This window comes from Peromyscus leucopus, chromosome 11, assembly GCF_004664715.2.
Source record: "Peromyscus leucopus breed LL Stock chromosome 11, UCI_PerLeu_2.1, whole genome shotgun sequence".
Taxonomy (NCBI): domain Eukaryota; kingdom Metazoa; phylum Chordata; class Mammalia; order Rodentia; family Cricetidae; genus Peromyscus; species Peromyscus leucopus.
The window spans coordinates 12938412-12952734 of record NC_051072.1 but is presented as its reverse complement, the minus strand read 5'-3'; the positions used below and the strand labels follow the sequence as shown (position 1 = coordinate 12952734).

General features: G+C 35.6%; 1 protein-coding gene across 2 annotated transcripts in view; it reads left to right on the top strand.

The window, feature by feature from the left end:
- The first annotated feature begins 588 nt into the window (after nucleotides 1-588).
- Nucleotides 589-14323, top strand: part of Cdh12 (cadherin 12) — a 1003328-nt gene continuing 989593 nt past the window's right edge. For both annotated transcript variants that reach the window (XM_028868191.2, XM_028868192.2), the window contains exon 1: nucleotides 589-905. The gene's annotated coding sequence lies outside the window, so the exon portion shown is untranslated. The remainder of the gene's footprint in view (nucleotides 906-14323) is intronic.

Genomic DNA, 14323 nt, shown 5'->3' with positions numbered 1-14323 from the left:
AGATTCTGCTACCTCATCCTGTATGCACCGTATTAAATTAGGATAGAAACAAGTGACTGAATGATAAGAAACTCCTTAACCACTAAGCATCAACAGTGATAGCCTGATGGTCATTTAACGTGTGAAGAATAAGACAACTCTGAGGTATACGGAGTTTATTGTATTGTTTCACAAAATAATAATAATAAAAAAAAAGTCAAACTCTCTGGTAGAGTGAGGACAGGAGTATAAACATTTCGTCTCTGATCTGCCACACAAGTGATACATTTTCAGACCTCGGTGTCAGGGCTAAACCAGGTGCTATCACTTTGTCTTCGCCTAAGGGTCCCGTTCTGCCCAGCTCCTTTAAGGAGAGGGATTCAGTCCTTCCACTCATTCAAAGCACTCCACAGTGAACGCCAGTGGGGAAAAGAAGAAACAAGATGCATTTCAAATACAGGATTCAATTACTTTTCACAACTCAAAGATGTGTCAGAGGCACGCTGGGTTTTGTTTTGAGGGCGGGGAGATGACAGGGAAGGAATCCTGAGCCCCCATTGGCTCGCGGCTAGCCACTGCAGCTGAGTCTCCTCTCCACCACAACCACCACCCCCCCTCCGCCCGGAGAGCATTATTGATCTGAAGGGTAAATGTGGAGGGAGCCACAGAGAGGGTCCAAGCGTTTCTGAGAAGAGAAGCTGCCTCTTCCAGGAACAAAGTGGTGTCTGCTGGCTGCCTGGCCTGGGAACCTTCTGTGAATTAAAGGGGACAAAATGCGCGTTCGTGGTTTGCTACAGTGATTTAGAAGAGGGAAGAGAGAGAGAGAGGGAGGCGAAGTCACACCTTGGAGCAAGGCTGCGTTGTTGCATCCCGCGGCTGCTCTTCACGGGGCTGTTCCTGCAGCTGCGTCTGCTCTCAGCCATCAGGTAAGGCTCCTTCTCTAACTGAGGTTGGATTTCGTGTCGTGTGTGATCGCTTCAGGGAACACACACAGAGTCGCGTGCATGATTAATAAAGTGATGCCCGGCTAGTCAAAGCTGGAGAATGTTATTCGCCTACCTGACGTCCGAATCGGAAGCTGGAGAGTGGTTTTGCTTTAGGAAACTTCTGCAAGTTCTAAACAAGTCTGTAGTCTGCACAGCGAGAAGCTGCTGCGTTTAACGGGAGGGAGAGGGAACGCGTTCACCACCGCTGCTCCTCAGCTGGGCTAAATTTTCAAATGAAAAGTGGGTAAGCCATGGATGTTCAACTGGTTATTTTGTAAAATGCTTTCAGTGGGGCTTTAAAGCAAAAATACTGCTTTCGTTTCAAAGCGCCAATTCCCTTCAGTACTTCACTGAGAGAAAAAATTTTAACATTCCTACTTAAATTACAAGAGTGAAATATTTCAGTAGTGGACCTCTCAGTGTATAAGCATCTGTGTTTCCTACCACAAAACTCACTCGGGACAATTACTACTACGACAGCTGAGGGTTGTATATTGTGATGTAGAAAATTTTTTTCCATAGGTATTATTTGATCTTAGTAAAAAGATACAAAAATTATATGGGATAGAGAGCATAGAAGCTAATGATTCTTTCAAGGCGATTATTGGAATTTTTATAAATATTATTTTTAGCACGATTATTGGCATTTTTATAAATATTATTTTTAGCACCATCTGCTCTTTTCTCCTTCTTATACTGGAATCATGGTGGCTTCAGAACCTCTGTACTTTGGGGTCTGAGATGCCTTTTACAGATACATTTTTCTGTACTCTCTGGCGAGGCAACTGACATACTTTTAGCCCATTCTGTAACCATTTCATGATTTACAGTTTCTTATCAGATATTTCAAAGCTCATTTACACACTTCTCAGCAAGAAAATCACTTTACCTACTTTGGGGGATTTACATGAAGTATATTCAGAATATATGGGCACAATTTAAATTACTCTAGAGATGACATAACAGTGGAAAATCTAAGGAAGCATGTGCTCATTTGATCTTTAGAGCATAGTTGATCTGATGGGAAATTTATAAAATAGAACTTAGACACAAGCCGTCATGAGCCTCCGAACATCATGATCATAGCAAAATGTATTGCTACATTAGGCTGTGCAATTTAAAATATCATTTTGACCCTTTGATAGTATAGCTTGTAGAAACGGATGGATTTATGCTGTAAATATCCTCTTTCATTCTCACATAACATGTCTTCAGAACTGAAAGGCAGCTGAGTATTCTTTCCTAGCTGTAAGCAGTTGATTGACACATTGTTTTGGAGTGCTCAAGTGCAGAACCATACTTAAAGGGGGAAGCTTCCATTTAACTAACTGGCACAGCCTGCTTACTCAGCAACAAGACAAGAGGGTTTTCTCCCACCTGCTAAGGAAACTCTTGGATTAAAAACCGATTCATAATTAACTTGAAGTCCCACTTAAGAATATCTTTTTTTTCCATTAAAAATACTTCCTTCAAAATCTAACTTTGACCATTAACCTGAAACTAAAGTTCTTACTCATAGAAAAGGGGGAGGGTATTATCTCTGCTCTGTTTCCCTAATCTCCAGTTGCTATATTCTCAACGTCTACTGCAGTGTGCTGTTTTCATGCAGTCAGGGGAGTTTTAAGTGAAGTATTTTGTGACTGCACCTCACTTCTTCGACTGATCTGTTTAGCAATGTACTCATTTCAGATAATACCCACAACACCAAAGAGCTCAATGAGAAGGGGTGATGGTCATTTGTTCCTTGTGTGTTAAGTTCTTGTTGTAGCAAAATAGTCCTTAGCTTACTGAAAAAAATAAATCCTGACTAATGCTTGATTTGACAGACTTACTCTGGAATTCTAGGGCACCATGCTTATCTGCCTACATTGAGGTTTTTAGGCTTGGGACTGTGGCAGGTCGTATTTCATAGAACAATATGTGATATAGACTGAAAACAATCTTATGGATTCAGGTCTGTTAGACTATATGTCACTCTTGCCTCTTAAAATGCATCGTGAAGAATATCTAATCATATTAGCTATTAAATTAAACCTGTAGATATTCTGTTTACACTGTATTTATGTGTAATTTGAAGTATCACTTCTTACACAATACCATCTAGATGTCATGTTATTAAGTCTAAGGAAACGTTTGAGAGGTGCAGGGCAATAGTTCTTTTCAGAAGTGGGACACGGTTTCTTGTAAAAAAAAAATGCTGAATCTAAAACTGTGAGTAATAAAATGACCTATCCACGCATCTTTTTACAAATATGTTTACACTTTCAAAGGAAAATGTGGCTACACAGCTCTCAGGTAAGGTAAGACAATATTGTGTCTATGTTTGAAAAAAAAAATCATTGCCTTTAAAATGTGATTATATCACACATTATCAGTACCAGATCAATAGACAGCATTTAGTTGATAATATAGTACCAATGATAATCCTATTTATAATAAAGCATAAGTAGAAATAGTTCGTCCATCCTGCTATAAAATGACTTTTATGAATAAATGAAATTAATATTGAAAAATAAATCATTTCATTATGCAAGGGTTGAAATTTTATGGATTTTTACCTGGGACTTTGTCTTTATTTGCTGATGATAAGTGATAATCAAGCTTTTTATAGGATGATAACTGTTAAAGGCACATATAAGTTTTGATTTTAAAGCAAATGTGTTTTCCTAAATTGCTATGCAGAAGAGCTGATATATCACAAGCAAGCTGTTAGGGAGAAATGAGTGTGAATGTGTGCAATGCAGGTTGTGTTGAGCATCACCGTGATTCCTCAGAGCTAAAGTACCACATGATAATTTGACTAGTAATAGGGAACAAGTAAAATTTTATATTAGACTAAGTGAAAGTTTTATTCAATGAAACATTAAGTAAAAAATAAGCTGTACATGAAATGCTTCTCCTTTTGTCATATCCTTGGAACATGTTCTACTAACTCAATTATCCGTTTATTTTATCATGACATTTAATAATTACACCTTAACATTTCAAAACCAGAGTATATGCACATTATGCTATACATTTAGTTTTATTCAGGTGTGTAATCACTAATAAAGTTATTAGTGTTTACATAGTGAGGAATAAATTAAATCATTGTTTTGCATCAGTTATTTTCTTTGCCATTGACTTCCAATTGTAACCTTTATTCTGTAAATATCTGTATGACTACTTTATAAATAAGTTATTGTTACCTTGAATATATGGACACATTACTATACACTGCAAAATCATTCTTAAAATATATACTTTTCATGCATATATGAATTAGAACCATAGTCAGAGGTGAGGCTTAAGGCTGTGCACAGATATTCATTAGGAAAAGAGAGGACTTACACACCAGTGTCCAACTGATGTACTGAAATGGCTAAAAGATGCAGGATTGCTTTTTAATTTCAATTTTAAGCAGCCAGTGTTTGAGGAGAGGTTTTGAAATAAGACTCATTATCAAAGTGGGGTGCTAGTTTTAGATATGCCTGATAAAACCTTCAGTGCATTATGTAATTAATGGTTTTCATAGCTCTGAGTTTTATGATATAATAAAATGTCTCCTATGTATAAAGATGAAAATCTTGATTCCTTTACTACCTGATAACATCCTGGAGATTGTGTTAAGGCTTAAAACAATGTCATAAGAATAAATCTTTGGGAATCTGGGAGCAAACCCTTTACTTCTTGATTATAGGATTCTTGTACTAGTCATTGTGGGATACCATTATTCCATTGGCAACACTCATTAATGGACATGTCCTTCATTAAAATTCAACTGCAGAAGCCTAGGTTACAGCTAACAATAAGGCCTACCACATTAATGATAAAATGTGTTTGTCATGAGTTATTAAGTACTGGACATAATTATCACAATGGAAATAAAACTGCCCTTAGGCTACATATATATCTGGGCCATTGAGATGGCTTCGTGCCTAAAGACACCTGTCATCAAATCTGGTGTCCTGAATTCAATCCCCAGGGCCCATATCATGGAAGAAGAGAATGAACTTTGAAAGTTGTCCTCTGATGCCAAAAAAGTCCATGTTAATACACACAAACACACACACACACACACACACACACACACACACACACACACACGCAAAATAATTCAATTGTTTTTTTTTCAAAAACTCAGTTAATAAATAGTCATAGTCACTTGCATTATGGAAGAATCACTAATTGTAAAGAAGCCTTATGTCTAAAAAAGGGAGACTACTAATATATAGTGGGGCTGCAGAGATTCATACCAATTAAAAGTGTTATTTCTCTTGCAGAGTGATGAAGCTCAGGTCCCCACATCCACACTGGGAAACTCACAATTGCCTGCAACACCAGCTCCAGTAGTTCAACTGCCAAATTCTAGCATTTGTAGACACTTCACTCATGTACAAACTCACCTGGACACACACACACACACACACACACACACACACACAATGAAAATTGAAAATAAAATATATTCTAAAAAAGAGTCAGTGAATGTAGACTCAAAGATGGTTGTAATATTATTTCTTTTAATGGACACTGGGACAAGTAAAGAGCTGAGATATAATCTAAGAGATATCTGGGAATGAAGATCAAAACTTACAGCATACAGATATCAAATAAAATGTAGGCATGACTGTAGTGTTTAAAAATTAAATACTGAATTTTATCTGCTACTACAGAATTTATTTAATAATAAATCCTTTTGAGCTGGGCAGTGGTGGCACATGCCTTTAATATCAGCACTCAGGAGGCAGAGGCAGGCGAATCTCTGTGAGTTCGAGGCTAGCCTGGGCTACAGAGTGAGTACTAGTAAAGGTGCCGAAGCTACACAGAGAAACCTTGTCTCAAAAAAAAAAAAACAATAATAATGATAATAATAAATGATGATGATGATGATAATAATAATAATAATAAATCCTTTCTTGATGGAAATAACTAAAATATTTGGTTAGCTCAGTTATCCATACAAGACATATGTCCTAAAAACGTATAAGCTTAATAAGTGTTGAAAATAAATGGAAAATGCCATTAATATCTAAATGAAAATAAAAATCCTTAATTGTTTATAAGTTGTAATTATTTATTAGAAGACGTATAGGAGTGACTTAGGTAACAATAAAAATGTGGTCACAGGCCCTGCTAATGGCATTAGATTCAATCAGAGATCTTGCCTTCAGTGGCGGTTCCATAGATTAGAACAGAGCTCCAAATTTACTGATGCCTAGAAATATATCTATCATAAGTTTGTAACTGTTATAGGTTATTACTAGTTTGTGGTATTGCTGATATAAACAATACTAATGTATTTATAGTAGTATAAAATAATTATTTTGTAAATAATATTTGATACTGATAGATATTTGTTACCAGATTTTAATTTTAATTAATATTTTATTGCGTAGTTATTTTACTTTAAAAGTGTTTAAAGGCTGTGTTGTGGTATCCTGGCAGCAATTCCTTGTAATTTATGTTCACTGCATGTCATGATTCATCAAAAGGATCAGCCCAGTATTTACTTGACATACAATGTCTATTTTCTGTAAGTATACTTAACAGTGTTTGTATAATGGTGGCATTCTCTAAAGGTTCATTTCTCAGAATGCATCTCTGTCCTTAAGCATGTCTATATTTCTACAATGAAACATTCTTCTGGGACTTTGTGAATCAATATTTCCATGAAGGGTTGCCATTCCTGCAAGGGATGTGATTGCTGGCAGATTTTAAAGTAAGATTTAACTGGGATTTCTCTCTTTCTTAATTACTGGCAGTAGGATCCGAAGTAGAGAGAAGGAGCATAAGCTTTTGGCAAGGCTTTAAGTTATATGATAGTTAAGCAAGAAGGGAAAGCTGGGATCAATTTTTGAAATCAGCAATAGCATCACAGGGAGAAATTTCAGTTTTCAGAATCAGATGCCAGCATATGTGCTAAGCTGTCTATGAGAAGAAGACATTCAGTATCAGGTAGATCCTAATAGAATGAGTCCCCATATTGTAGCTGTCCTGTGTTCTAGTGTGCACATTAGATATACTGAAACTGATAGTGTGAAATGTCAACAGGGCATTGATAGGATATTTGTCCTCTAGTTCATTCAGTATTCTCCACTGTCATTTAACACGCACTTTGCATTCCTACTTTGTGCAATATGAACAAGGAGTAAAATAAGAATAAGGATCACCTATAGTATGTGGCCTGCTTCAGCCTACAGGTTATACATGTCCAAGCAGGAACATTGCTGAGCAGGCAGGTGTAACTTTAGGAAAGCAAATATTAAGACCTGATACCTCAAAACACATGATGGAATCTCAGAGACACTGGCCTGTTGAAGAAATATAAGTGCTAAATCATTGGGAATAAAATTTTGGAAGCATCAGAATAAAAAATACCACCCAATTCTGATGCTTGAACAATTTTTAAACAAAAACCCTTCCATATGCTTTTTATTTTGTTAACATTTTATTTTCTTCCTAGTCTTCATTCTCTTTGCAAGGTTCTTTTTTTCTTGAGACTTCTAGTTAATATTTCCTTGAACTCAGAGGATGTCATAGACCATCCACATAAAGACTCAATAGAGACATAAGCCTCTCAGTAACATTGGTTTAAATCCTATCTCTGTGTTTGTTTTCAAAACTGTCTTGATTTCCAATTCTCTTATTGCATATCAGACTGCCATCTTATAATGTGTAATTCATAGTTCCACTTGAATCTTTAATAGTCATTTCAAGCATAAGTTGTTCATAACCAAATTCCTGATTTATATTTTGTCCTTGCCATGGCATAATTTGACTACTTTTTTAAAAATCCTGTTCATCTTGGTGAATTACACACTGTATTTATCAGTTTTCCATAGCTCTGACCCAATACTTGAAGCGAACAACTTGGGGAGGTGAGGCTATTTTTCCTCATAGTTTTCAGATTGCAGTCTGCGGTCACTTGACTCTGGTTTTCCTAGTCAGGTGATACATCGGGACATGCAGTAAATGGCAAGGCAAACATGTCACTTTGTGATGCCCAGGAAGTAGAGAAGAAGAGCAGGCTCTGACAGTATTGCCTTCAAGTACATGTTCCAGCAACTTTACTCCCCTCTAATGGCCATAAAGACTAAGACTTTACCCCCTCCCAATGGTGTTACAGTATGGAATCCAAGCCTTTGATATATTGCTTTTGAAAAACATCTATTACTCAAACATAAACAGAGCTAGAGTGAGTCCCAATAGCTTGGGACTTTATGATCATTTCTGAGACTTTCCTGGTCCCCATTTGTTCAACTATATATCAATTTTGATGGCTTCATAGCATCCATGTTTGGAATAGATTTACCTTCAAGCCAATTACTTCTCATGTCTCACATCAACAGTCACCTTTAACTTAGTCACTCTCATTTCAGATTGAGATTGTACAATTGCAACCAAATAGTTCTTTCAGAAAATACTTTGGCAATTTCTTCTCCCTTCAGTGTAACTTGTAGCATAGTGTCCGGGTATGAAACCATCTATATTACCATGAAAGAACTACTCGTGGCTGAGAATCAGTGACTGGCCAAAACTTTTCTTTTTTTTGCATTAGTCAAATTTTTCCTTATAAGAAACTCTCATTCTCATTGAGCCACACACTTAATTTTAAGTAAAACTGGCTTGTCGTAATTTCTGAGTGATATCTTTAGGCATTGCCTGTAAATTGTGTTTGACTTCCAAGGAGAATCATGACCTTTATACATCTGTGAATTCTTTTAATTGGGACATAATATTAATTATTTCAATGGATTATGTCATTGGATTATAGATGATCCCTAATTTAAAATGTATTGAATTAATTTTTTTTAATAAATTTTGGTGTTTTCCAGTGCTAACCATGTGCAGTGTTACATTCTTATAATTCTAGACATGAACAGGAAATTACAACTTCCATTTCTCCATGCCATCACAAAGGTAGATGATTAGTACTCTACAGTGTACTGTGTGGCTGGGGTATGATGGGTAGTTAAGTTAGATGTTTTATAGAGAAATTGAAAATAATTTCAATGTACAATAGGTTTATTGAGATGCAATGCCACTGTAGGCTAGAAAACATCTCTAGTTCGTTATGAAATAAAAAGGAAGTTCTGTGAGAGAATTTTACCATAAAAGTGTCTGGGATCAAAGGCCCTCTATAAGTTTGGTGAATGAATATTGAAGAAATAATATGAGCACATGAATTTGCCTAAACATGTACATACATATAAACTTGTTTGAACAATTTAAGGAGAAGAGGGAGGTATGCAATGTTTAATTAAGATGCTTGAGTGAATATAATGTGGCCTACAAATACATTTATAATTTACTATATGCGTATATTTGTATTTTTTACAGAAGCTATATCCTCCTCTTAATTATTTGAATTAACACTATTTGAGTGCTAGATATAAAAGCATTTGAAAATTCAGGGCACAATAATGTGAAAAAAGTACTGGTCATCATTTCAACTCAAAATCTGATACTATTTTACTGTAAAATGCCCCAATTTCTCATGTTGTCTACAATTAAAAGAAAACAACCTGGAAATGCTAAAGTGGTATATGGAGGCTGAAAAAGGTTCAGCCTAATTGGCTGCAAGATTCAGTTTTGTTATCTGAAGAGCACAGAGGAGAATCTGCGTTAACACCTGGACTTGAGTCTGTGTACAGTTCAGAACACCTAAAGAAGCAATTAAATGGTTTAATCTTAAAGTCTTCCAGAGTTTAATTCTGTAACTCTCTTCAGAGGGCATTGCTAATTCTTTCTGAATTACTACTGCTTCAAACTGCACTGCCTTAATTTGAGTGGTATTCAGAACTCCATTCTCTCTAATGGAGTTAATTGCATTATGAAAGTCAGCTGTGAGTGGAAACTTAATTCCTCTTGTAGAGTATCTCTTGACACAGTCCTCTCTCTTCTTTTCAATGTGACATTTCTACCCATTTATGTAGGATAATGTAGCAACTAGTCTTCCTGGTTTACAACAGTTTCCAAGGAACATTATTCAACAAATCAAAGCATGTTAGCTATCTAAAGCTGCCTTTAATTTTGTACATGCTCAGGCAGTCTGTTCTAATAGACTCTTAAGTCCTTGGAACATTAGCAAATCTCCAAGCTTTTAAACAAGCGGTGACCTATTCATTTAGAGGGCCGCTTCAGTGAAGCAGGAGCTCACTTAGGTTAATGACGGATCATGGAGCTGTTTGATTTGCAGTGAGCTAAGTTGCCCATTATCCCTAACGTTCATGTGGGTCATGTCGCCACATCCAAATAATTTGAGCTTCCTTCCTTGTTCTTTAGACTCTCAAGTTACTATAGGGAACCTTACTGTGGAAGTTCTTTAGGCTTTATGCACAATCATTGCAGATGCATGACTAAATTTGCCCAAATTAGGGAACTCAGCTAAGTCTATTTTCTTGTGAGAACAGCAACTGAATATTCAGACTTCACTTTGGCTTTATTTTTATCAGAAATAAAGACATTTTCTCTTGTCATCCATGCCTGTTCTTTTTTTTTTTTCCTTTTAAATTATTATTGGTTTGCCTTCTTTTTATTGGTAAAGGATAGGAAATCCATGACTAGTTTCTTCACTATTAAAAATCCTGAAAGAAACAACACTTAACAAAATTTTCACTCTTGTTTCCTTATGCATGTATGCTCAAACACAAATATACATAGACTTCCATACAAGCTTGGTTTCATAAAGGAAGTCTATCCACAATGTATTACAATGTTATATTACTCAGAAATAAGTCAGTAAGCAGTCAAATTGTCTCTATTGCCAACATGACCATTATTTATTTTATGTCTCTAACTTCTCTTTAATTCTGTACCATCTCTCCAGAGGCACACATCATGATTAAGAAGTCTTGAAAATTGAGGGGAATACACTGGAAAACACATTTACCACGATTTCCCAAGCATTTTTAATGTCCTCACTTTTCCACATTGTCACCACTGTGTCCATGCCCATGCACACAAATAGCGGCACACATACACACGAAAGAAGAGAATCTTCTTCACTGGAATCTCTAAAGCTGGCTAAGTGTTTCTCATAGAAGGAAATAAATGGTTTGGGCATTAATCCTTCCTAAAAATGAAATACTTTCACACTACAGTGGAAGCTATGAAATATGAATGACAGTGGGAAAACAGCTGCATTTATTCTTCCTCTGTGATTTACAGTAGAGATGGCAGCCATTGGGGGAGGTGACGAATAGGGAGTTCACGTGTGCTTGATGCTGGCTTCCGAGTTGTAGAAAGGAAGAGATTGTGGTGCTGTATTCTGGTTCTGTTAGTGAATTAATTGAAAGATGGTCCATTAGTTCATGTCACCACAGAAAACTGGTAAGTTATGAGTATTTTTACAAATTTGAATTGGAGGAAAATATCCCAATATTTTGGATTCACAGAAAATTACAATGAAAAATTATTGCATTTTGCTTTCTAGTCACAGAGCAATGATTAATACCTATAGCCAAGAGCCAAGATATTTTCATTAGTGGTTACTTAACCAATTTTTGTAATGGATATGCTCTTCCATTCTTTCCTGCCAAAAAAAAAAAAAAAAAAAAAAAAAACCTCTCAAACTTTGTAAACACAGGAAGATAATTTTAGGGTAAAGTGGTAGATCTAAAATTGCCTTTAAAAAATATTACCTTCCTCAAAAATTGCACCTACTTTTACCTGCAAAGAATTAGGTAGCAGCATTCAAAACTGAATGATGGCTTTACCAATGTATTTGTATTCACTATTTAAAATATACTTAGAAAATTGTGCTGTGTGAGTTTAGCATATGAGAAAGCAGTTGGTTTTGGTGACTATACAAAAATGCCCAACTCTTTCAAAGTCTCTTTAACTCAACCTTTATTTCTGTGATGGTTTTGAATTTTATCTCTGATCTCATATTACAACATTTGCATTTAAAAATAAATAACATTTTATGTTATTAAATAATGTCCTAAATAGTTTGGGGTTATTGTACAACTTGCCACATACTACTTTAGAGTTACCTTGCTTTACTCTTGACTTACAAGGAGTCATGTCTGTTTATCTCACATGCTCCAAACTGTCACTCATAACACCATCTGGACTTGGGGTCTTGATTATTCTAACTGTATGGTGAGTGGTATTGCAAGCTGCTCTCATGTGCCATGTCTTTCAGGAAAAAACTTTCAGAGGAACATGGAGCCCCCTTCATTGGCTCTATAGTCAATTCTATATCCATGGTCAGAATCAGGTAACTTTTATTTCCCTTATGTTGTGTAGGGTTTTTGTTGTTGTTGTTATTGTTTTTTAGTTGTATATATGTAGGTATTGATTATTCCTGACTTAAAATGGCATGATTTATAATTTCTCTACTTTAGGATGATATGAAGCTATATACATTCAATTCTTCTTATGTCAACCTTTTCTTTAGCAGGGTTAGGCTGCATGTATTCTAGTAATGCTGCCTTCTCAATCACAAATCATAGATTACAGGCAGGGACTCTGGAGTGTTCATACAACTGTAATCTACAGTGTCATGCGCTATATTCAGTGCATTATGTGTATTAAATCCACTTTGACTTATAGTATTAGCAGCTATGAATGTTTTTTTTTTTTTTTCCAGAGTGAATCCCTTAGAAAATACAGGAGCATCTGTGATAATTTTAGTCATCTGCATCTTAAAATACTTTTGAGATTTACTTATTTAACATTATCCATTTCAAGTCACATGTTTACAGTTTAGGAGAAGCCATCTGGAGGTGAAGTTTAATCCAAGAAATGACTAATAAGAGCTTGATTTAGGTTTCCATACAGTTCCAGTTCCTTAGATGATATTTTTAGGATTTTTTGCCCAAATATAACCTGTTCAGGCTTTTCAGCTGTTTTCATCTGATGTATTTTTGTTGGAGATATAATAATAATTTTTTAAGTGAACTTTCAGATTTAATTATATATTTAATGCAACTTCATAACAAAAAAAATCAAGTTAATTACAGGTGGATGTTTCAAAATGTTCCTCTCTGTTCATATTCACCTGCCCCCTCACTCCCAGGGACAACTGTTCACTCTAACACCTCATAACTGAATCACCATATAGTCTTTTCTATATTCTTCTCATATTATTGGAGCAGATCCTGTTTTTCTCTGTCTACACCCACGCCCATAGTGATCTCACCCAAGTTCATAATTTTAGATGCCATATGCCAAAAACTTAGAAATATATATATACCCAAGCTCAGATTTATCCAAAATTAATCTGTACCCATGTGCTTTTCTTGGCATATAAATCAGATTTCTGATAGACATCTCAAATCCACTTGTCCAAAATGAATTCTTGGACTTTACTCACAAACATTGGCTATGCTCAGATTCCACTATTTAAAAGGTCCATCCTGCCATCCAGTTAACTCAGCTCAAATGTCTCAATAAAATTCTCTTATACCCTCCTCTCCTTTGACATTGTATACCAATTTACCCAGAAATCCTCTTAGCTATATATCCAAAGTATGTGGAGATTCCCACCAATTCTCAGTAGTTCAAATCTTGTCTCTATGACTTAGGGAGAATTAGCAATGACCTAGGTTATAACTTCTGTCCCTTAATGATCAACTTCAAGAGCAGCTTTAGCCACTTAAAATATTCCTCAATAAGGGACCGAGTTACACGTCAGTGGTAGCGTATCTGCCTAGCATACTCAAAGTTGTAGGGTCAACATCTGGTACTGTTAAAAAATTACATTTCTTTCAGTCATTTTTGTTGTTGTTTGAGGCAAATGAAGAAACTCCATTTGTCTCGGCAGTTATGTCAAGAGTCTCAATGATATATACTTCTTCATTTTATTTCTTTTTTTTTATATTTTGAAATTAATATCTTCACTTTCTTCCTTTCATCTTTCCAAACATTCCCATGCACCCCATGCTTTCTTAAATTCAAGTCTTCTATTTATTTAATTGTTCAAGTTATGTATATGTATATATACATATGTATGTATGTATTCCTAACTATATACAAATACAACACTTCACACCATATACTTGTTTGTATTTGATTTCAGGACCAGACACATGGTACTATGGAACAGTTTGGGGTCTTTACGCTGGGGAAGCCTATTTTTCTCACTCTCTTCATTCCAGAGTTGACTGTAGTTCTTGATCTTATGTTGTGTCCCTGTGAGATTTTCTCTCATCTATTACCACATTAATTGGTGGCATCACATTTCAGGGCTTTTTTTGGCACTCATATTGTTAAGACTTCATGGGTATAGCTTCCTTGATGGGGTCATTTTATATTTATTTAAAAAGCATACACCTTATATTTACTTATTCATATTAATAAAATGGGGCTGGAAAATCATAGTCTTGCTTAAATCCAGAATTTTGGATTCACAGAAAATTACAATGAAA